The sequence below is a fragment of the Pleurodeles waltl genome, chromosome 5 (genome assembly GCF_031143425.1).
Source record: "Pleurodeles waltl isolate 20211129_DDA chromosome 5, aPleWal1.hap1.20221129, whole genome shotgun sequence".
Lineage (NCBI taxonomy): Eukaryota > Metazoa > Chordata > Amphibia > Caudata > Salamandridae > Pleurodeles > Pleurodeles waltl.
Window position 1 is genome coordinate 224,879,485 of NC_090444.1, and position 22,208 is coordinate 224,901,692.

Sequence of the window (22,208 nt, forward strand, 5' to 3'; positions counted from 1 at the left end):
TGGGTGTCAGAGCCACGAGACTTGCAGTGGGCAGGATGCATGGTACTCCATGGATGCAGGACTACAGTCCATCCGCCGGCGGCTACGCTGCACAGTGGTGTTAGTGCTGGTGCTGGTGGGGGTGCTGCCAGTGATGGGGGGAGGCTCCAGCCCTTCCCCTGCAGCCCTGGACGGCTGCCAACTGGGGCTGCTGCCTCTGGCAGTGGAGGCAGTTTCAGCGGTGCAGGTGGCGGTGCTTGCGGCGGTGCTGCCCGCGGTGCAGGTGGCGGTGCTTGAGGCGGTGCTGCCCGCGGTGCAGGTGGCTGTGCTTGCAGCGGTGCTTGCCGCAGTGCAGGTGGCGGTGCTGGCAGTTGTGCTGGTAGCCACCAGGCCTTCACCTGCAGGCTTGGACGGCTGAAGGGCCTTGGCTGGTGTTCTGTGCCCCTTCCTGCCCTTGGCAGATGGTGCTGCCTCCCTGGGTCTGCCAGCTGCAGTCTTTGACGTGGCCTTGCTAGGTGGTTGTGGCTCCTTCTCCTTGCTGGATGCTGTCCCCTTCTTGCCGTTGTCAGGTGGCGGGTCCTTCTTGGCCTTGGCAGGGGTTGGTGGCACACTGGCTGGGTTGACGGGTGCCCCCTTGGAGCCTCTGACAGCTGCAGGAACCACAGCAAGCGGATGTGGACTTGGTGGCTGAGGTGCTGGGCTGGGTTCTGGCCACCCTGGCCCGAGGTGAGAGACGGGGGGTAGGGAAGACGTCAATGTTGGCTAGGAAAAGCTTCTTAGGGACATTGGGGTGGGAAGAGGGTGAAGGTTTGGGAGTGGAGGTAGAGGGAGTGCTTGTAGGAGGTGTCAGTCTGCTCTGTTTGGGTGCAGGCGTTTGTGTACTTTGGGAGGAGGGGTCACAGACACAGTGGGAGAGGACACGGGACATGTGCATGGATGTGGGGGTGGTGACTGCCGATGAGGGGCGTGTAGTGATAGGCGTGCTGGTGATGGAGGTAGTGGATGAGGATGTAGTGCATGCAGGTGTGAGTGGAGACGCTACTGGGAGGGAGATGGAGGACGGGGAGAAGGGAGACACAGTGGAGGTAGTGGATGTTGCTGTGTCTGCATGGGGATGGTGCTTGTGTGAGTACCTGTGAGATGACGTGTGGTGCTTGTGTTTGCCTGAGCCACTTCTGTGTGTTGATTTGGGTGAATGCTGGTCTGAAGGTGTGCTTGGGATAGGCTGGGGTTGAGGGGATAGGACTGGGTAGAGGAAGTTGGAGGGGGGAGGCTGGAGACAGGGACAATGGCTGCCATCAGTGCGGAGGCCAGAGCCTGAAATGCTCTCTGTTGGGTGTGCCACGCCAGAATGAATGCCCTCCAGGTATGGATTTGTTTGTTGCAAATGCCTTTCAACACCCTGGATGGCATTCAGTATGGTTGACTGCTAAACAGTGAGGGATCTCAGGAGGTCAATAGCCTCCTCACTGAGGGCAGCAGGGCTGACTGGGGCAGGGCCTGAGGTGCCTGGGGCGAAGCAGATGCCCACCCTCCTGGGTGAGCGGGCACGGGAAACATGCTGAAGGGCTTCTGAGAGGGTGGTGCTGGTACGGAGGGTAGCAGCTGTACCTGTTATTGGGGTGGGCACAGAGGTGTCCACCACCACCAGGGAGCTTCCATCGGAGGGGGAGTCGCTGTCTGTAGTGTCCCCTCCTGTCTCCATCATGGTGCTCCCCTCGCCCTCCATCCCACTGGTTCCCTCACCGTCGGTGGATTCTGCCTCCAGGCCCATGTGGGATGCAGCTCCCTCCGTCATCGGTGCCTCTGCTCCTTCGCCAGATGATGCTAATGCACGCAAGGACAGGGTGACAAAACAAACTGGGGGGGAGAGACAGAGGATACACTTGGTCAATGCCAGCAACAACACTACTGTTAGCGTACACAACACACAGGGAGCAGCCCTATGCACTATGCCATGCACTACCAGTTAATAAGATAGTCACCAGCCCATGGGGTACATAGGATACCGCCATCAGCTACACACCTGAAACAAACAGGACCCTACCCAGTAGTAGATGCCCACTAACACTATTGGGGTTGGAGTGCTTCGGAGCCTGCCCAACAAGGGACCTACCCTGCCATGTTCGCCCTGGCCTAGGGGCACCCACAGCCCACATGCCCCACCCAGGTACAACCTTAACACGCGCAACATCTGTACTCATCCCCTTGTGGCTGCTGTGATGCCTTCAAGCGCCCATTCAACTCTGGATACGCCACCGCCAGGATGCGGAACATCAGGGGGGTCAGGGTACGACGGGCACCCCTTCCTCGTTGGGAGGCCAGCCCCAGCTGGGCCTCCTTCATCTTCTTTGCCCAGCGGCGCAGGTCTTCCCACCATTTGTGGCAGTGAGTGCTCCGCCTGTCAAAGACCCTCAGGGTCCTCACCTCCTTGGCGATGGCACGCCAAATACCCTTTTTCTGATGGGCACTGACCTGCAGTAAAAAGACAGCAGAAAAAGGATTAGTCATACCGTCCGGACTGTCATACTCATGGCCCACTATATCCCTCCAAGCCCCTTATGCACATTTGTTGACCACTATACACGCAGCACTCTGCCCAGGACTCCACAGCCCCCCCTACATGAGACTGACACACACAGCACTCCATACATTCATGGGCCACCCATCATGCTCACAGTGTACTCACCTGTTTGTCTGAAAGACCATAGAGTAAAGTGTACTGGGGTAGGACCCCATCCACCAGTCTCTCCAACTCCTCCAAAGTTAAGGTAGGGGCCCTTTCCCCAGACTCTTGAGCCATTCTCTCTTCCAGACACAGGTCACAGCAGCAATTGCAGTTTAGGTCCTCAACTGTTGAAGGTCAGGTAGCAAGTGAGTGAACAGATAGAAAATGGCGGTCATGTCCGCTGCAATGCGTACCGTCACCGCCGGCGTACATCGCCATTGGTTCCTGGAACCCATAGGGCCTGATGTTAAGCAATGCGATGTTGCGTGGCGGTCGTCCACCGCCGACCGCTACGGCTCACAACGCCAGCAGAATTACCTCATTTCCACTTATCCCTCCTCAGAGGTCAGGCAGCCGCCATTTCAGGGGGGCACAGACCATGGCACCTAACTGCGTCACAGCAGACATTGGCACATCAACTGACTCTCAAATTCACATACTGTTTCTGTAAAGGATGAGATGCATCATTATTTCAATAGATGTGTGAATATGATCCTCTGCTCACAGTTTTTCTCCCTAGACTTCAACTGCTGAGGATGAATATGAGATGGAGACATCTTCCCGTGTACAGACCCCTGGTGGAATTGGCGTCAATGGAGGACAGACACATTATCCTAACCTACAGACTTGATAGGGCCACAATCCAAGAACTGTGTGCCCAATTGGAGGCAGACCTGATTTCAGATATCCACCAGCCCACAGGTATCCCCCCTCTTGTACAGGTCCTGTCAGTGCTTCATTTCCTGGCAAGTGGTTCATTCCAAGCGACAGTGGCCATGGCATCAGGGATGTCACAGCCTATGTTCTCAACCGTGTTGATCAGAGTGTTGTCTGCCCTGCTGAAACACATGAGCAGCTATATCGTATTCCCCCAGGTGGAGGATTTGGCCACAGTGAAAGCTGACTTCTATGTCCTTGGACATATCCCCAACATCACTGGTGCCATTGATGGTACCCATGTAGCATTTGTCCCCCCCCCCCGGAGGAATGAACATGTGTTCAGGAATAGAAAAAGCTATCACTCTCTGAATGTGCAGATGGTGTGTTTGGCAGACCAGTACATCTCCCATGTGAATGCCAGGTATCCTGGCTCTGTGCATGATGCCTTCATCTTGAGGAATAGCAGCATTCCATATGTGATGTCTCAACTCCAGAGACACCAGTTGTAGCTAATAGGTGAGTCCATGATCCTCACCCAGTTGATGTAGGTATATGGGTGTGGAGTTGTCCCTAAGGGTGAGTGTATGTCTAACAGGTATCCCTCGAATATTTGCAGGTGGCTCTGGTTACCCCAACCTCTCATGGCTACTGACCCCAGTGAGGAATGCCAGGACAAGGGCAGTGGAACGTTACAATGAGGCACAGGAGCGAACAAGGAGGATAATAGAGCGGACCTTCAGCCTCCTGAAGGCCAGGTTCAGGTGTCTCCATATGACAGGTGGATCCCTGTACTACTCACCCAAGAAGGTGTGCCAGATCATTGTTGCATGTTGCATGTTGCATGTTGCACAATCTGGCCTTGAAACGCCGGGTGCCTTTTCTGCAGGAAGATGAGCCTGGGGATGGTCTTGTGGCAGCGGTGGAGCCTGTGGACAGTGAGGAAGAGGAGGCAGAGCAAGAAAATGTGGACAACAGAAGATCACTCATACAACAGTACTTCCAATGACACACAGGTAATACACTGTAACTTCACTTTCCATTGCAGTTTTGTGTTGAACATTGTACATGGCAACCTGATTTTCCATATTGTAGGGCCACTTACTCTACCCTTTGGCATCTCTATTTTCAGATCTCTGTGCCCCACTCTGGCTCCTGGTGTGTTCCCTGCTGCCCACTACAGGTCATACCCAGGTCTAGATGACTGTACATTTGTATTGCAATGTTTACAGCTTGTTAAACAAGGGGCATTGTCCAATGGGGCATTGGAAGGGGAGCAATAGCAGTTCAAGTTGGACAGGGTAACAGAGTGGGACAGAAGGGTGACAATCAGAATAGTCTTATTTCCCAGCGTGGGTCTTGGCAATGTTCTCTGGCTGCTGCCTGGATCGCAGGGACCGTTTGCGGGGTGATTCTCCTTCTCCAGGGGTTGGGGTGCTGGTGGCCTGTTGGTCCTGTGGTTGGGCCTCCTGTCCACTAGCGCCGGCAGAGGTGGAGGGCTGTTCTTCGGTGTGGCTAGTGTCAGGGGCCCGTTGGTGTGCCTTCTGCCTCCCTGATTGTGTTGGCCATGTCAGTCAGCATCCCTGCAATGGTGACCAGGATGGTGTGGATGTGTTTGTGGTCCTCCCTTATCCCCAGGTACTGTCCCGTCTGCATCCGCTGGGTCTTCTTCAACTTGTACAGTATTCGGCCCAAGGTCTCCTGGGAAAGTTGCTATGCTCCCAGGATCCCTGCAAGTGCCTCGTGGAGAGTGGGTTCCCTGGGCCTGTCCTCCCCCGTCACACAGCAGTCCTCCCAGCTTTCCTGTTGTCCTGTGCCTCTGTCCCCTGAACCGTGTGCCCACTGCCTCTGACCCCAGGTTTCAGATTGTCTTGGGTTTGTGCGGTTTCCTGGGGTCCCTGTAGTGGTGGACACACAGCTGATTGATGTGTCCTGGGGACAGAGGGATGGGCCCTCTGGGTGTGTGCTGTGCTGGTGTTTCCTGAGGGATGAGGCTCTGTGGTGGTATGGGACTGTGGCAGGGTAACCGACTGTCCAGAGGTCCCTGATGGGCCAGTGTGTGAGGGTCTGTGGGCTGCTGTGTTGGGTGGAGTGTGTGGTGTGAGGTGCATGGATGGTGTATGGGTGATGCTGTTATGTGGCTTAGATTGAGTGGGTGCTCCTGGCTTGTCTCTCTCTCAGTTGACAATTTTTATTTTCATTGTAAGGGATTGTGGGTAATGTGGGTGTGTGTTTTCTAGTGTTGTGGGGGGTGTGGGGGTGGTGTGTGTATGTGTGTCAGGTGTGTGTAGTTTGAATTGTCCAATGTGGTGGTTTTGTTAGTGTGTGTATTTTGAGCACAGCAGTGTGTACCACCGATGGTTTACCATGTTTGAAAGACTGCCGTGGTGATTTGTGGGTCCTGATGCTTTGAGCGTATTTCTGTTGGCGTAACGGTGTGGGTTTTGGTACCGCCAATCTATCACTGACCTTTGGGCTGGTGGACTTCTGTGGGTGTCTGTATAGTGGTGGATTTCTCTGTGTGGGTCATAATACCCATAACAGTATACCGCCGCGGTCACGGTATCTTGACGGCCGTCAGCATTGCAGTCAGCGGCATTTAACGCCAGGGTTGTAATAAGGGCCAAAGTGCCTTAAGTCTTTTAAAAGCAAACAAAGGCGGTCATTCCAACCCTGGCGGTCCGAGACCGCCAGGGTTGGGGACCGCGGGAGCACCGCCAACAGGCTGGCGGTGCTCCCAAGGGCATTCTGACCGCGGCGGTATGGCCGCGGTCAGAAACGGAAAACCGGTGGTCTCCCGCCGGTTTTCCGCTGCCCTGTGGAATCCTCCATGGCGGCGCAGCTTGCTGCGCCGCCATGGGGATTCCGACCCCCTCACCGCCATTCTGTTCCTGGCGGTGAGGGGTGTCGTGGGGCCGTAAGAGGGCCCCTAAAAGATTTTCAGTGTCTGCCATGCAGACACTGAAAATCGCGACGGGTGCTACTGCACCCGTCGCACCCTTCCCACTCCGCCGGCTCCATTCGGAGCCGGCTTCCTCGTGGGAAGGGGTTTCCCGCTGGGCTGGCGGGCGGCCTTCTGGCGGTCGCCCGCCAGCCCAGCGTGAAACACAGAATAACCGCGGCGGTCTTCTGACCGCGTAGCGGTATTCTGTTGGGGGAACTTTGGCGGGCGGCCTCCGCCGCCCGCCAAAGTTAGAATCACCCCCAAAGTCTCTTTCAATCACAAAGTACCTGGTTCGCATGAAAAATCCGCAGAGGAGTAGATGTGTGGAAACAAAGGGGTGGGCTTTGATTTCTCAGGCCGCAAACAGCAATGCGTTGTTTAGTTTTCATGCAGGGATGGCTGTGCGTCAATTTTCGGCACTCGGTCCTGGATCCTCTTCTGGTTGCAGACGCCCCGGGTACGGTGTGTGGATTTCCTGCGCTGGCAGGACGAAGTCACAGGAGCTGCGTTGATCCAATGGGGGTTGCATCAAATTTTCGCTCGCTTGGCAGGCACTGCGTCAATTCCTCTCTGAAAGTCGGGCTGTGTCATTTCAGGTCAGCTGTGCGTCGATCCAGTGGGCGGTGCATCAAATTTCTAGTCGTTACGCTGGTGCTGCATCGATATTGTCGTTGCGAAGTTGGGCTGCGTTGTTCTTGTTCGGAGTGCGGTTAAATTTTCACCACGGTGCAGGCTGTGCATCGTTTCTAGCAGGCTGTGCGTCAAATTTTGCCACACAAGGATTCCTTCTTGAAGAGATTAAGGCCCTCATTACAACATTGGCGGTAAAAGCCGCTTACCGCTGTGCAGAAGCCCGCCAACACACCGCCGCGGCCGCGGAAATCCGCCACAGCTATTATGACCCACAGCTCGGAATCCGCCAAAATTCAGACATCCACACAAGTCCGCCACACCAAAGGTCAGTGATAAACTGGCGAAAACAAAACCTCCACCGTCACACCAACAGAAATAAGCCCACACTATCACGACACACGAATCTACGCGACGGTCTTTCAACCGCGGTATTCCATTGGAGGTACACACCGCCGCGCTCAAAATACACACACTTTTACATAACACATCCACATTGGACAATTCGAAACACACACACCTGATACACATACACACACCACTCCCACACACCCATTACAAAATAAAACACACACCCACATCACCCACAAACCGCTACGACCACAATTACAGAGAGAAGGCCAGAGAGAGACACCACAAACAACTACCAAGCATCCACAGGCACACAATACCATCACCCACAGAACTTCCACGCACCTCACACAACACACCACTAAATATCACCCCACTTATCACTACACACACCACCCCACACATCACCCACACCACCCCATGGCACGGCAAAGACACACCAGGTTCTCTGAGGAGAAGCTCAGGGCCATGGTGGAGGAAATCGTCCGGGTAGAGCCACAGCTATTCGGATCACAGGTGCAGCACACCTCCATAGCTAGGAAGATGGAGCTATGGCGCTGAATAGTGGACAGGGTCAATGCAGTGGGACAGCACCCAAGAAATCGGGATGACATCAGGAAGAGGTGGAACAACCTACGGGGGAAGGTGCGTTCCGTGGTCTCAAGACACCACCTTGCGGTTCAGCGGACTGGCGGCGGACCCCCACCTCCTCCCCCACAACTAACAACATGGGAGGAGCAGGTCTTGGCGATTCTGCATCCTGAGGGCCTCGCAGGAGTAGATGGAGGAATGGACTCTGGTAAGTCAAATCTGAACTATTACATAACCCACCCTACCTGCATGCCATCAGATACCCCCGCCCTCACCCTCACCCTCACCCCCATCACTCCAACTCCTCACAAATGTCCCAACATCACAAACCACCCAAACCACCCATCCCAACACCAAGCCCTGCATGCAACAACAAAGCATGGACACCCATCACCAAAGCATGGCCACTGCACATACCCATACACCCCCCTAAACCACAATCACACAAGGTCCCACACAGGAATGTAAGCACTTGGGTACACAGTCATCCAACTATTGCACACCATGGCACACACAGATCTAATAAACATCCTTTTATACCCCTGCAGGACCCCTACCCAACGTCACCGGACAGGAGGGTCCACACATGTCCACACCACCAACAGAAGAGGCCCACAGTGATGACAGCAGCTCTGTCCAACTGGATGTAGATGACCAGCCCGGCCTATCGGGGACCTCGGGACAGTCGGTTCCCCTCACACAGTCACAGGCCTCCACAGAGCTTCACCCCTCTGGAAACACCAGCACAGCACCCACCCAGCGGGCCCATACCTCTGTCCCCAGGACACGTCAATCAGCAGTGTGTCCACCACTACAGGGAACCCAGGCTAACCCACCACCCCAACAACAACGGGGACCTGGGGGCAGTGGTAGTGGGCACACGGTCCAGGGGACGAAGGCCCAGGAACACAGGGGAACTGGGAGGGCTGCTGTGCAACAGGGGGAGGACAGGCCAAGGAAACCCACTCTCCATGAGGCCTTCTCCAACATCATGGGAGCCTACCACCACTCCCAGGAGACAATGGCAATGGTACTGGTCAAGTTTCAGGAGACCCAGCGCCTGCAGGAGGAACAGTATTTGGGCTTCAGGGAGGAACTCAGAGCCATCAATTCCACCCTGGGCACCATCGTAGGGGTGCTGAAGGAAGTACTCAACACCAGGAGGGACACTGTGGCACAACAAGGGGCCCCTGACACTAGCATGGAAGATGAACAGCCCACCACCTCCGCCGGCGCTAGTGGACAGGAGGCACCGCCACAGGACTACCAAACCAGCACCCCACCCCCTTCAGAGGGAGAACCACCCCGCAAGCGGTCCCTGATACCCAGGACAAAGACAGAGAACGATGCCAAGACCCCCACCAAGAAATGAGACCACCCTGAATGTCATCTGTCTGTCCACCCTCAAACTGCCCCAGCTCCACTTCCTATGCCCATTTGGGCAATGCACCTGTGAGACTAATAGACTGGACTCTGCCATGGACATTCCTCCACCATCACCCCTCACCATTTTACAACCCCCTCCAATATTGAGCTCTTAAATAAACACCCTTGAAGCACAAAACAATCTGGAGTCAGTCTGTGATTTCGAAATAGTGTATTAGTAATTACAGTGTCAAAATGCTCTTTCATATGTAATATCAACATACCTATGTCACACAGCTCTAGTCCATGAGGAAACAAAGCAGATGTCACACAGTGGGACCCACATCTGTGAAATCGTAAGGGAAAGTGACAACTCAGTGACCATACACTGGCTGAAAACGACAGACAGTAGAGAGGTAGTGGTGTTAAAGTACATGTAGTAGGCAGGTTTGTATTCTTACCTGTGTCTCACTGGAAATATTGCAGGATCACCAAGTTCCTGTTGTTGATGTCCTCTTCTTCTGCTTCCTCGTCTTCACTGTCCACAGGCTCTACAGCTGCAACAACACCGCCATCTGGACTGTCCTCCTGTAGAAAAGGCACCTGTCGTCGCTAAGCTAAGTTGTGAAGCATACAGCAGGCCACGATGATCAGGCACACCTTCTTTGGTGAGTAGAATAGGGATCCACCTGTCATATGGAGACACCTGAACCTGGCCTTCAGGAGGCCGAAGGTCCGCTCTATTATCCTCTGAGTTCGCCCATGGGCCTCATTGTAGCGTGCCTCTGCCCTTCTCCTGGGATTCCTCACTGGGGTTAGTAGCCATGACAGGTTGGGGTAACCAGAGTCACCTGGAAATGGCGAGGGACAACTGTTAGACATGCACTAACCTGTAGGGATATCCCCAGACCCAGACAACTATTCCCACATACTTGCTTCCAGGTGCTCACCTAATAGCCACACACGGTGCCTCTGGAGTTGACCCATCACATAAGGGATGCTGCTATTCCGCAGGATGTAAGCGTCATGCACTGAGCCAGGGAACTTGGCATTAACATGGGAGATGTACTGGTCTGCCAAACACACCATCTGCACATTCATGGAATGCTAACTCTTCCGGTTTCTGTACACCTGTTCACTCCTGCGGAGGGGGGTACCAAAGCCACATGGGTCCCATCAATGGCACCTATGATGTTGGGGATATGTCCCAGGTCATAGAAGTCTCCTTTCACTGTAGGCTAATCCTCCACCTGAGGGAAAACGATGTAGCTCCGCATGTGTTTCAGCATGGCAGACAACACTCTGGACAACACGTTGGAAAACATAGGCTGGGACATCCCTGATGCTATGGCCACTGTTGTTTGAAATGACCCACTTGCATGGAAATGGAGTACTGACAGCACCTGCACTTGAGGGGGGGATGGCGGATAGCTGACATCAGGTCTGGCTCCAACTGGGTTCACAGTTCCATGATTGTGGCACGGTCAAGCCTGTAGGTGATGATCACATGTCTTTCCTCCATTGTCGACAGCTCCACCAGCGGTCTATACACCGGAGGATGCCGCCATCTCCTCACATGTCCCAGCAGACGGTGCCTATGAAGGACAACAGTGAGCACAGAGTCAACCAACTCAGAGGTACGTACTCACAGCTTACACAGAACACGAATCATGATCCAATATTTGGCCTGTATAAGTGTTGAGGCAAGGCTGAGGTATGTGTGACGCAGTAAAAAATTAAGCCATGTGGGCCCCTGAAATGGTGGCTGCCTGACCTGTAAAGTGGGACAATGGGATGTGAGATAACTGCACTGGCGTTGTACACCGTCGCTGTAGGCGGTCGAAGACCGCTGCGCAGTGCTGCATTGGTTAACATTGGACCCTATGGGTCCCAGGAGCCAATGACAATGTACGCCGGGGGTGACGGTACGCACCGCCGCAGATGTGACCAACATTTTCTATCTGTTCAATCACTCGATACCTGATATTCGACAGGAGAGGACCTACACTGCAAGTGCTGCTGTGACCTCGGTCTGGAAGAGACAATGGCTCGTGCATCTGGGGAAAGGGCCCCTGCCTTCAAATCGGAGGAGTTGGAGAAACTCGTGGATGGGGTCCTCCCCCAGTACACATTACTCTACGGTCCTCCAGACAAACAGGTAAATACACTGGGAGCATGCTGTATGGGCTATGCCTGTGTGGAGTGGGGTGGTTGAAAGATGGGGGGGGAGATTGAGGCGTGCATGAAACAAAGGGGAGTGCATGTGCATCATGGCAAGGGTAGGGATGGGGGCCAATGACTGTGACGGTGCATTTGGTAATAACTTTTCTTTTCCCTCTGTACAATTCATGTAGTTCAGCGCACACCAACGTGGGAGGGGTGCCCGTCGCACCATGACCCCCCTGATGTTCAGGATCCTGGCGGTGGCGTACCCGGAGTTGGATGGGCTCTTAAGGGCATCACAGCAGCCACAAGGAGGTGAGTACACTCTCATTCTGATGATTTTGCGCGCAGTGGAGGTGTCTGGGTGGGGGAGATGGGCTGTGGGTTTCCCTAGGCCAGGGCGAGTGTGCTAGTTAGGTCCCCTTGTTCTGGCAGACCCTGTGGCACCCCAAATCCACCTGTGTACAGTGCCAAGTACACCTAGTCAGGCTCCTGTGTCATCCATGTGTGCATATGTCGGTCATAGCCTTGTAGGCCATGTCCCAGGGATTGAACAGTGGAGGCCAAGTCCGCGGCGTAGTGCAGGGGACTTCTGTGTCTGTCGTATTCGCCAACGGTAGCGGTAATGCATGCATTCAACATGTCTTTCTTCTGTCGCCCCCCCCTTTTTGTGGTCTCCCTGTTCTTGTGCGCATTAGCATCATCAGGCGGAGGAGCAGTGGCACCTGAGCAGGAGGGAGCTGCATCCCACATGGCCCGTGAGGGCAAGACAATGGACTCGGAGTTCACCAGTGGGACGGAGGGCGATGGGAGCTCCACGGCGGGGACAGGAGCTGACACCAGGGACACGGACTCGTCCTCTGATGGGAACTCCCTTGTGGTGGCGGCAAGATCTGTGCCCCCTGCATCTACAGGTATAGCCGCCACCCCCCCAACCAGCCATGCCCTTCCAGCAGCCCCTCAGCCTTTGTCCCGTTCCCGCTCACCCAGGAGGGTGGGCATCACCTTCGCCCTAGGCACCTCAGCCCCTGCCCCAGTGACCCCTGCTGCCCTCAGTGAGGAGGCCATTGACCTCCTCAGGTCCCTCACTGTTGGGCAGTCTACCATTTTGAATGCCATCCAGGGTGTAGAAAGGCAGTTGCAACAAACAAATGCATACCTGGAGGGCATTCATTCTGGTCAGACGTCCCTTCAGTGAGCTTTTCAGACTCTGGCCTCAGCACTGATGGCAGACACTGTCCCTGTCTCTAGCCTCCCCCCTCCAACTTCCTCCACCCAGACCCAATCCCCTCTACCTCAGCCTATCCCAAGCACACCTTCAGACCAGCATGCACACACGTCAACACACAAGGGAAGCTCTGGCAAACATAAGCACCACACATCCCACAGGCACTCACGCAAGCATCACACACATGCAGACCCACCAACATCCACTGCCTCCACTGTGTCCCCCTCCTCCTCGTCTCCCTCCTCCCTCCCTGTCTCGTCTACACTCACACCTGCATGCACTACATCTACAGCCACTACTTCCATCACCAGCACACCCACCACCACACCCCGCTCACGTGCAGTCACCACCCCCACTTCCATTCACACGTCCCCTATGTCCTCTCCCAGTGTGTCTGTGACGCCCCCTCCCAAGATACACAAATGCAGGCACACACCCACCCAACAGCCATCCACCTCACGACAGCCTCCAGCGCATGCACCTTCAACCAAAGTCACCAAATGAACACCTCCTACAACCACAACCTCTTCCTCCACTCCCAAACCCCCTCCAGCTACCCGTCCCAGTGTTCCAAAAAACTTTTCCCATCACTTTTCCTGTCCAACCCTGCCCACTTTCGCACACCTCCCCCACCCCGTCCGTATCCTAGGGCTCGACTCTCCAGGTCCCAACCTAGCACCTCAGCCACAACATCTCCGGGACCAGTGGTGCTTGTAGTCACCAGAATCGGGAGTGCACCGGCCACCAGGGCAGCCAGTGTGGCACAGAGCCACAGCACGGACAGTCCCCCACCTGACAAGCATCAAAAGTTGGCCAGTGCCCGGCGGGAGAGGGGAAAGACTCCAGCCACCAAAGCCGCTCCCAGGGGTACAGGTGGGAGTGTTGATTCAGCTGCGACACCTTCCAAGATGGGGAAGGGACACAAGAAAGTCATCAAGGCTGGGAACAGCAGCATGGCGGAGAAGACCGCCATCATACCCGCTGCCCAGGAGGCCACCACCACCAGCCCTGCTGCCCAGGAGGCCACCGCCATCATCCCCGCTGCCCAGGAGGCCACCGCCAGCACCAGCCCTGCTGCCCAGGAGGCCACTGCCACCAGCCCTGCTGCCCAGGAGGCCACTGCCAGCACCAGCCCTGCCGCCCAGGAGGTGACCGCCACCAGCCCTGCTGCCCAGGAGGCCACCTCGAACAGCACAGCTGCCCAGGAGGCCACCGCCACCAGCCCTGCTGCCCAGGAGGCGACTGCCATCATCCCTGCAGCCCAGGAGGTCACCGCCAGCACCAGCCCTGCTGCCAAGGAGGCGACCGCCACCAGCCCTGCTGCCCAGGAGGCCACCACCACCAGAACAGCTGCCCAGAAGGCCACCGCCAGCACCAGCCCTGCTGCCCAGGAGGCCACTGCCACCAGCCCTGCTGCCCAGGAGGCCACCGCCACCAGCACAGCTGCCCAGGAGGCCACCGCCACCAGCCCTGCTGTCCAGGAAGCCACCGCCATCATCCCCGCTGCCCAGGAGGCCACCGCCAGCACCAGCCTTGCTGACCAGGAGGCGACCGCCACCAGCCCTGCTGCCCAGGAAGCCACCGCCATCATCCCCGCTTCCCAGGAGGCCACAGCCAGCACCAGCCCTGCTGCCCAGGAGGCAACCGCCACCAGCCCTGCTACCCAGGAGGCCAACGCCACAAGCACAGCTGCCCAGGAGGCCTCTGCCAGCACCAGCCCGCTGGTCCAGATAGGACCGCCAGCACCTGCCCCGCTGGTCCAGACAGGACCGCCAGCACCAGCCCCGCTGGGCCAGACAGGACCGCCAGCACCAGCCCCGCTGGGCCAGACAGGACCGCCAGCAGCTGAGTCACTGCAAAGGTCCCCGCCGCAACAAGCACCACTGATCAAGGCACCACCGTCACAAGCACCACTGAACAGGGCACCGCCGCAACAAGCACCGCTGAACAGTGCACCATCGCCACAAGCACCGCTGAACAGGGCACCTCCGCCACTAGCACCGCTGGCCCATGAGCACCAAGGGCACTGACGCTACTGAGTCCGTCACAAGCAGGATGAAGCACTCTGGGCACCAAGCCCGCTCCAGAACCAGTGGATATTCCCATCCACTACCTCTGTCCTTGGCAGGATGAAGCACTCTGGGCACCAAGCCCCCTCCAGAACCAGTGGAGATTCACATCCACTACCTCTGTCCTTGGCAGGATGAAGCACTCTGGGCACAAAGCCCCCTCCAGAACCAGTCGAGTATCACATCCACTACCTCTGTCCTTGGCAGGATAAAGCACTCTGGGCACAAAGCCCACTCCAGAACCAGTGGAGTGTCACATCCACTACCTCTGTCCTTGGCAGGATGAAGCACTCTGGACACAAAGCCCCCTCCAGAACCAGTGGATATTCCCATCAACTACCTCTGTCCTTGGCAGGATGAAGCACTCTGGGCACAAAGCCCCCTCCAGAACCAGTGAAGTATCACATCCACTACCTCTGTCCTTGACAGGATGAAGCACTCTGGGCACAAAGCCTCCTCCAGAACCAGTGGATATTCCCATCCACTACCTCTGTTCTTGGCAGGATGAAGCACTCTGGGCACAAAGCCCCCTCCAGAACCAGTGGAGTATCACATCCACTACCTCTGTCCTTGTCAGGATGAAGCACTCTGGGCACAAAGCCCCCTCCAGAACCAGTGGAGTATCACATCCACTACCTCTGTCCTTGGCAGGATGAAGCACTCTGGACACAAAGCCCCCTCCAGAACCAGTGGATATTCCCATCTACTACCTCTGTCCTTGGCAGGATGAAGCACTCTGTGCACAAAGCCCCCTCCAGAACCAGTGAAGTATCACATCCACTACCTCTGTCCTTGACAGGATGAAGCACTCTGGGCACAAAGCCCCCTCCAGAACCAGTGGATATTCCCATCCACTACCTCTGTTCTTGGCAGGATGAAGCACTCTGGGCACAAAGCCCCCTCCAGAACCAGTGGAGTATCACATCCACTACCTCTGTCCTTGTCAGGATGAAGCACTCTGGACACAAAGCTCCCTCCAGAACCAGTGGAGTATCACATCCACTACCTCTGTCCTTGTCAGGATGAAGCACTCTGGGCACAAAGCCCCCTCCAGAACCAGTGGATATTCCCATCCACTACCTCTGTCCTTGGCAGGATGAAGCACTCTGGGCACCAAGCCCCCTCCAGAACCAGTGGAGATTCACATCCACTACCTCTGTCCTTGGCAGGATGAAGCACTCTGGACACAAAGCCCCCTCCAGAACCAGTGGATATTCCCATCCACTACCTCTCTCCTTGGCAGGATGAAGCACTCTGGGCACAAACCCCCCCTCCAGAACCAGTGGAGTATCACATCCACTACCTCTGTCCTTGACAGGATGAAGCACTCTGGGCACAAAGCCCCCTCCAGAACCAGTGGAGTATCACATCCACTACCTCTGTCCTTGTCAGGATGAAGCACTCTGGGCACAAAGCCCCCTCCAGAACCAGTGGAGTATCACATCCACTACCTCTGTCCTTGGCAGGATGAAGCACTCTGGGCACAAAGCCCCCTCCAGAACCAGTGGAGAAAGGCATCCAATTGAGAGACTGTGGCTTTGCACTCCCCAGGATGGAACAGTGGGCAAACCACCCACTGTAGAGACTTGAGAAACTGTGGCTTTGCACTCCCCAGGAAGGAACAGTGGGCAACCCACCCACTGAGGAGACTTGAGAGACTGTGGCTTTGCACTCCCCAGGATGGAACAGTGGGCAAACCACCCACTTTAGAGACTTGAGAGACGGTGGCTTTGCACTCCCCAGGATTTAACAGTGGGCAACCCACCCACTGTAGAGACTTGAGAGACCGTGGCTTTGCACTCCCCAGGATAAAGCAGTGGGCAAACCACCCACTTGTGAAACTTGAGAGACTGTGGCTTTGCACTCCCCAGGATGGAACAGTGGGCAACCCACCCACTGTAGAGACTTGAGAGACTGTGGCTTTGCACTCCCCAGGATGGTGCAGTGGGCAAACCACCCACTGTAGAGACTTGAGAGACTGTGGCTTTGCACTCCCCAGGATGGAAAAGTGGGCAAACCACCCACTGTAGAGACTTGAGAGACTGGCTTTGCACTCCCCAGGATGGAACAGTGGGCATGTGGCCCCCTCGTGGATTTGGCTTTGTGCACTCAACCTGCTGAGGTGCCCCCCTTTCCCTTCCCCCTGAAGTCCCTGTTTTATTGCTATCTGATGCCCCTGCAGTGTTCTCTCCGTCATGTTCGGGGATTGAGTGTGGGCTTCGCCCATACCGTGTGGGCCCAGTGTTCCACGGACTTCAATGGAGCACTACCTGGACTACTATTCTTGGTATATATTTTGTTTATAGTGTATATATATATTTTTGTGTCCTGGATTTTAATATATTACAATGGTTACACTCATTTTCTTTTGTCTTTGCATTCTTCCGGAGTGATTGGGGGTGTAACTGTAATGTATCAATATGTATTAGTATGTGTGTTGTCGTGGGTGAGGGTGGTGGTGGGGGTGTTGCGTATTGCGTGTGTGTGTCCCTGTTTTTTCCCACCCCCCTGCCCTGTATCGTAGGTGAAGTACTCACCATTGTCTTCGTCGCCAGCGTTCGTGCTCCTGGTAGAGGAGCAAGAAGATAAGGGCTGGCAGGATCTGGAGCTCGGGTTCCATGGCGTCCTGATTCCTTGTGGGGTGTGTAGAGGTGAGCGTTTTCCCTTCGAAGTCCTGTTTCCCACATGTTTTTGTTTACGGGGAATCTGCCCCAGAAAAGGTGGCGGATTGGTAGGTTGTGATACTGTGGTCGGTACATTGTCCTCCGCCTGTCTGTTGGCGGTGACTGCCGCGCTGTTTGTTTGTACCGCCGTGGTGGTTGGAGTGTTAAAGTGTCTGTCTTTGTTGGCGGTTTCCACCACGGTCGTGATTCCATTTTTTTTTTCGCTGGCCTGTTTGCGGTTTTACCGCCGCTTTAACACCGACCACCAGGGTTGTAATGACCACCAAAATCTTTTTGGTCCTAAGACTTCAGGGAACAGGAGGCAAACTCTACCAAGCCCTTGGAGAGTCCTTCACCTCAGCCAGAGAGCAGCAAGGCATCAGGGCAACAGCAAGGCAGCAGTCCTTCACAGAAAGCAGTCAGGTGAGTCCTTTGGGAAGCCAGGCAGTTCTTCTTGACAGAATGCAGGTTCTGGTTAAAGGTTTCTTCTCCAGGAAGTGTCTGAGTTGGTAGGGCCTGAGGCCCTGTTTATATCCCCAAATGTGCCTTTGAAGTGGTGGAGACTTCAAAGAGTGGCTTAGAAGTGTCAGTTCAATCCTGTCTTCAAAGGTCCCAGTAGGGGGTGTGGCAGTCCTTTGTGTGAGAGCAGGCCCTCCACCCTCCCAGCCCAGGAAGACTCATTCAAAATGCAGATGTATGAAAGTGAGGCTGAGTATCCTGTGTTTGGGGTGTGTCTGAGTGAATGCATAAGGAGCTGTCAACTAAACCCAGCCAGACGTGGATTGTAAGGCACAGAAAGACTTAAGTGAAGAGATGTACTCACATTCTAAAAGTGCCATTTCTAAAATATATTAATTCCAACTTCACCAGTCAGCAGGATTTTATATCACCATTCTGGCCATACTAAATATGACCTTCCTATTCCTTTCAGATCAGCAGCTACCACTCAAACAATGTAAGAGGGCACCCTCAATGTTAGCATATGAAGGGAGCAGGCCTCATAGCAGTGTAAAAATGAATTTAGGAGTTTTACACTACCAGGACATGTCCTGCCTTTTGTCTACACAGCACCCTGCTCTATGGGATACCTAGGGCATACCTTAGGGGTGTCTTATATGTAGAAAAAGGGGAGTCTTAGGCTTGGCAAGTATTTTTAAATGCCAAGTCGAGTTGGTAGAAAAACTGCAAACACAGGCCTTGCAATGGCAGGCATTAGACAAGGTTAAGGGGCTACTTAAGTGGGTGGCACAATCAGTGCTGCAGGCCCACTAGTAGCATTTAATCTACAGGCCCTGGGCACATATAGTGCACTCTACTACGGACATATAAGTAAATTAAACAGTTCATTTGGGTATGATCCAATGTTACCATGTTTAAAGAGAGAGAGCATATGCACTTTAGCACTGGTTAGCAGTGGTAAAGTGTGCAGTCTTAAAACCAGCAAAACAGTATCTAAAAAGTGGAGGGAGGCAGGCAAATAGTTAGGGGTAACCACCCTACATCTGTCAGGTCTAACAGTGTGCATCTGTTTAAGTTAATGCGGCATTTACAAAGTTGCCAATGTATTTAAACTTAAAAGGTGTTTCCCTTCAATCCCAGTGCCCACTCTGTTACCTCCTAATACTTCAGTCCTTTATTTTTTTCCAAAGTTTTGTCCCAGGTCACCCCAAAGAAAAATTAAAATCCCTTTTGGTGTGCGCCACATTTATGTATTAGTTAATAATATTTCATGGCTTCTATAATGGATCCATGCCAGTTCAAATATGACAATTTTGACATTTGGCCTTCAACTTAACTACAATGGGGCATGTGTGAGTAAAAAATATTCAGCCACATCAAATTCCAATCGCCATAAGGGACCAGCAAATTACTGCTACCGTGCTACTGTAAGTTTAAAAAAAATCTTTGAACAGAGCACGGTTTAGAATTTGTCATTTTCCTTTTTCTTTCCTGCTACAGCTACTCCTGGTGGACATCATCATCCAACTTGCCAGGAGATAGCAGCACAGTAACAGCAGCAGAGGCAGGATGGCACCCGACACAAATATCGGAGGCTGGTGTTCCTCTAGGAGGAGGAGGAGGCAGAGGCAACACTTTTAGCCACAGACCCTAACTCTTCCAGCCAGCTTCCAGCGCCTCAAGCCTCCCCACAGTGCCAGCAACACCATTGCAGGTAGCAGCCCACCCATCCCAGTCCCACCAAAGCTGACCCCATCCTCGCGACAGGACCAGGATTGCATATTCCAAAGCCACGTACTACAATACCTTGCATGACTGGAGAGCTGGATGGCACTACTGAGGCAGCCCTCAATAATATACGGACCTTACTCAAACTTGGACAAGCCCTCTTCGGGCCCTTTTAAATAAAAAATTTTGGTGAGAGGGACACTTGTTGTATGTGGAGAGGGTGGGGAGGGAGTTGGGACAGGGTTTGAAAGCTACTTGGACTTTTCGTTGGACTTTTTGGGGACTGGGCTATTTGTGTGGGGAGAGGGGTGGGCCTGTTGTGGGTGCAAAAAGTGAGTGTTCTAATTATAAAAATAAAAGGGGATAATTTATTTTACTTCATTTATGCCTCAGTCAAATGCTCATTTTGGTGATTTAGTTTGCACTGCTGTGTTTTAGTGTTGCCTGTTTTTTAAATCTGCTAAAAAAAAGTGTATGCCATTAGTTATACGGTTACCCTTGCTCCGATGCCCTCTGCAACTGAACTATATTGATCACTAGTGGATGATTGCCATTGCCTATTTTGCCTAAAAAAACACAAAACCTAGATACACATAGACAGGTAAGATGGCATCTTCCTTCGTAGGAGTTAAATTACCAACTAAACAAGTTAACAACTTCATTCCATAGTTCTTTCCTTACATGAATAGATGAAGCGAGGGAGTCATCTTCTTACTACTGCTGGTTTTTTTCCAGGATGCCAATGTAACTCTCAAGGGGGTGGTAGTAGTAGAAGGCTAGCAGCACACTAACAGTGGAACTTCAAAGAAGGTGCCACTCCAACTACAGGATTAATCACAGGGTTATGTATCACTGTCAACTTGATTGAAAAAAAAGAAAAACAGAGTTAGTCGGTCATCACATCATAACTTTAGGAAGACTACCACAGTGACAATATTTGACACACAGCAAAGAAGATAATAAAATCTAACAGTATCAATTTCTTCTGAGCAGTGGTGGAGAGGTATAAAAACGAAATGTAGGAAATTAAATCATGGAGATAGAAGAAGCGGGCTCAGACTTGAGTGGTTGGACCAGGTTAAACGTTTATAGGACACACACACAAGATCATGATTTGATTGGACCGGTGTGGAATATTGCTCAGGTAGAAGGTCATGCAGTAAGTTGGTATCGCTTTCACCACACCAGCCCCAGCAAGTGTGTGATTCATTTATGCTGTAAAATTAAGCTACACCTCAATAAATCACACAGCCTGGGGGAAGAGGATTAGGAGCTTGATGAATGGATGGGAAAGGGGATTTGGGTAAAGGTGTTACAATGACAAAAGCTACACAAATGAATCCACAGCAATATTCGTTGGTGCGCTGAGCAGCACACCATCATCAATCTGTTGTGTAAGGAAAGTGGAAATAAAGGGATAAGTATGGCACAGTTCAGTTAAATGCATGCAACAAACTGTCCTTCTGCCCCAGAGAGGTTCCAGATAGTGGTGGTCATTCCAACCCTGGCGGTCCATGACCGCCGGGTTGGAGGACCGCGGGAGCACCGCCGACAGGCCGGCAGTGCTCCCAAGGGCATTCCGACCGCGGCGGTAAAGCCGCGGTCGGACCGGCAGCACTGGCGGGCTCCCGCCAGTGTACCGCCGCCCTTTTGAATCCTCCAAGGCGGCGCAGCTAGCTGCGCCGCCGAGGGGATTCCGACCCCCCCTACCGCCATCCAGTTCCCGGCGGTCCGCCCGCCGGGAACCGGATGGCGGTAGGGGGGGGTCGCAGGGCCCCTGGGGGCCCCTGCAGTGCCCATGCCGCTGGCATGGGCACTGCAGGGGCCCCCGTAAGAGGGCCCCTAAATGTATTTCACTGTCTGCTGCGCAGACAGTGAAATACGCGACGGGTGCAACTGCACCCGTCGCACAGCTTCCACTCCGCCGGCTCGATTCCGAGCCGGCTTCATCGTGGAAGCCTCTTTCCCGCTGGGCTGGCGGGCGGCCTGAAGGCGACCGCCCGCCAGCCCAGCGGGAAAGTCAGAATTACCGCCGCGGTCTTTCGACCGCGGAACGGTAACCTGACGACGGGACTTTGGCGGGCGGCCTCCGCCGCCCGCCAAGGTCAGAATGAGGGCCAGTATATCCTAAATGTTATGTCTTCTATTTTTGAAAAATAGAAATTATGGGAGATTGAAAATAACCCACACAGTTCTAAAAATTGTGATTGCCAAAAGGAAAATTATACTATACTGCCAAATTGGGTGATGCATCTCTCCTTCTTCTTGGAGTGTCAGTCTCTCCTGGGTGCCAGTCTGAAGTTTGACTCTGAACCTGTCCAGTAGGTAAGCTGGAGTCTTGAGCTTTCCCCAAGTTTTGTTCATGCAATAGAGGACTAGGAGAAGGCCTGCATATTGTGAAAAAACAGTATGTGTACTATAGAGTAAAGGAGAAGGACAAAAGAGGTAAGGTAAGCTTTATGAGGGCTCAGGATTGTACCAAGAAGACTCAGAGGCAAAGCAAGAACATAAGCAGTTTCAAGTTTGAGCCACGAATGCAGCAAACACATACTCAGCAGAATTTCCAAATCAATGCACCTCTCTCCAGCTCCCATAGCTGAGTGAGTGAGTACTAGGCCTCAAAGCCTTTGCCATCATCATGGTTTTCCTTTAA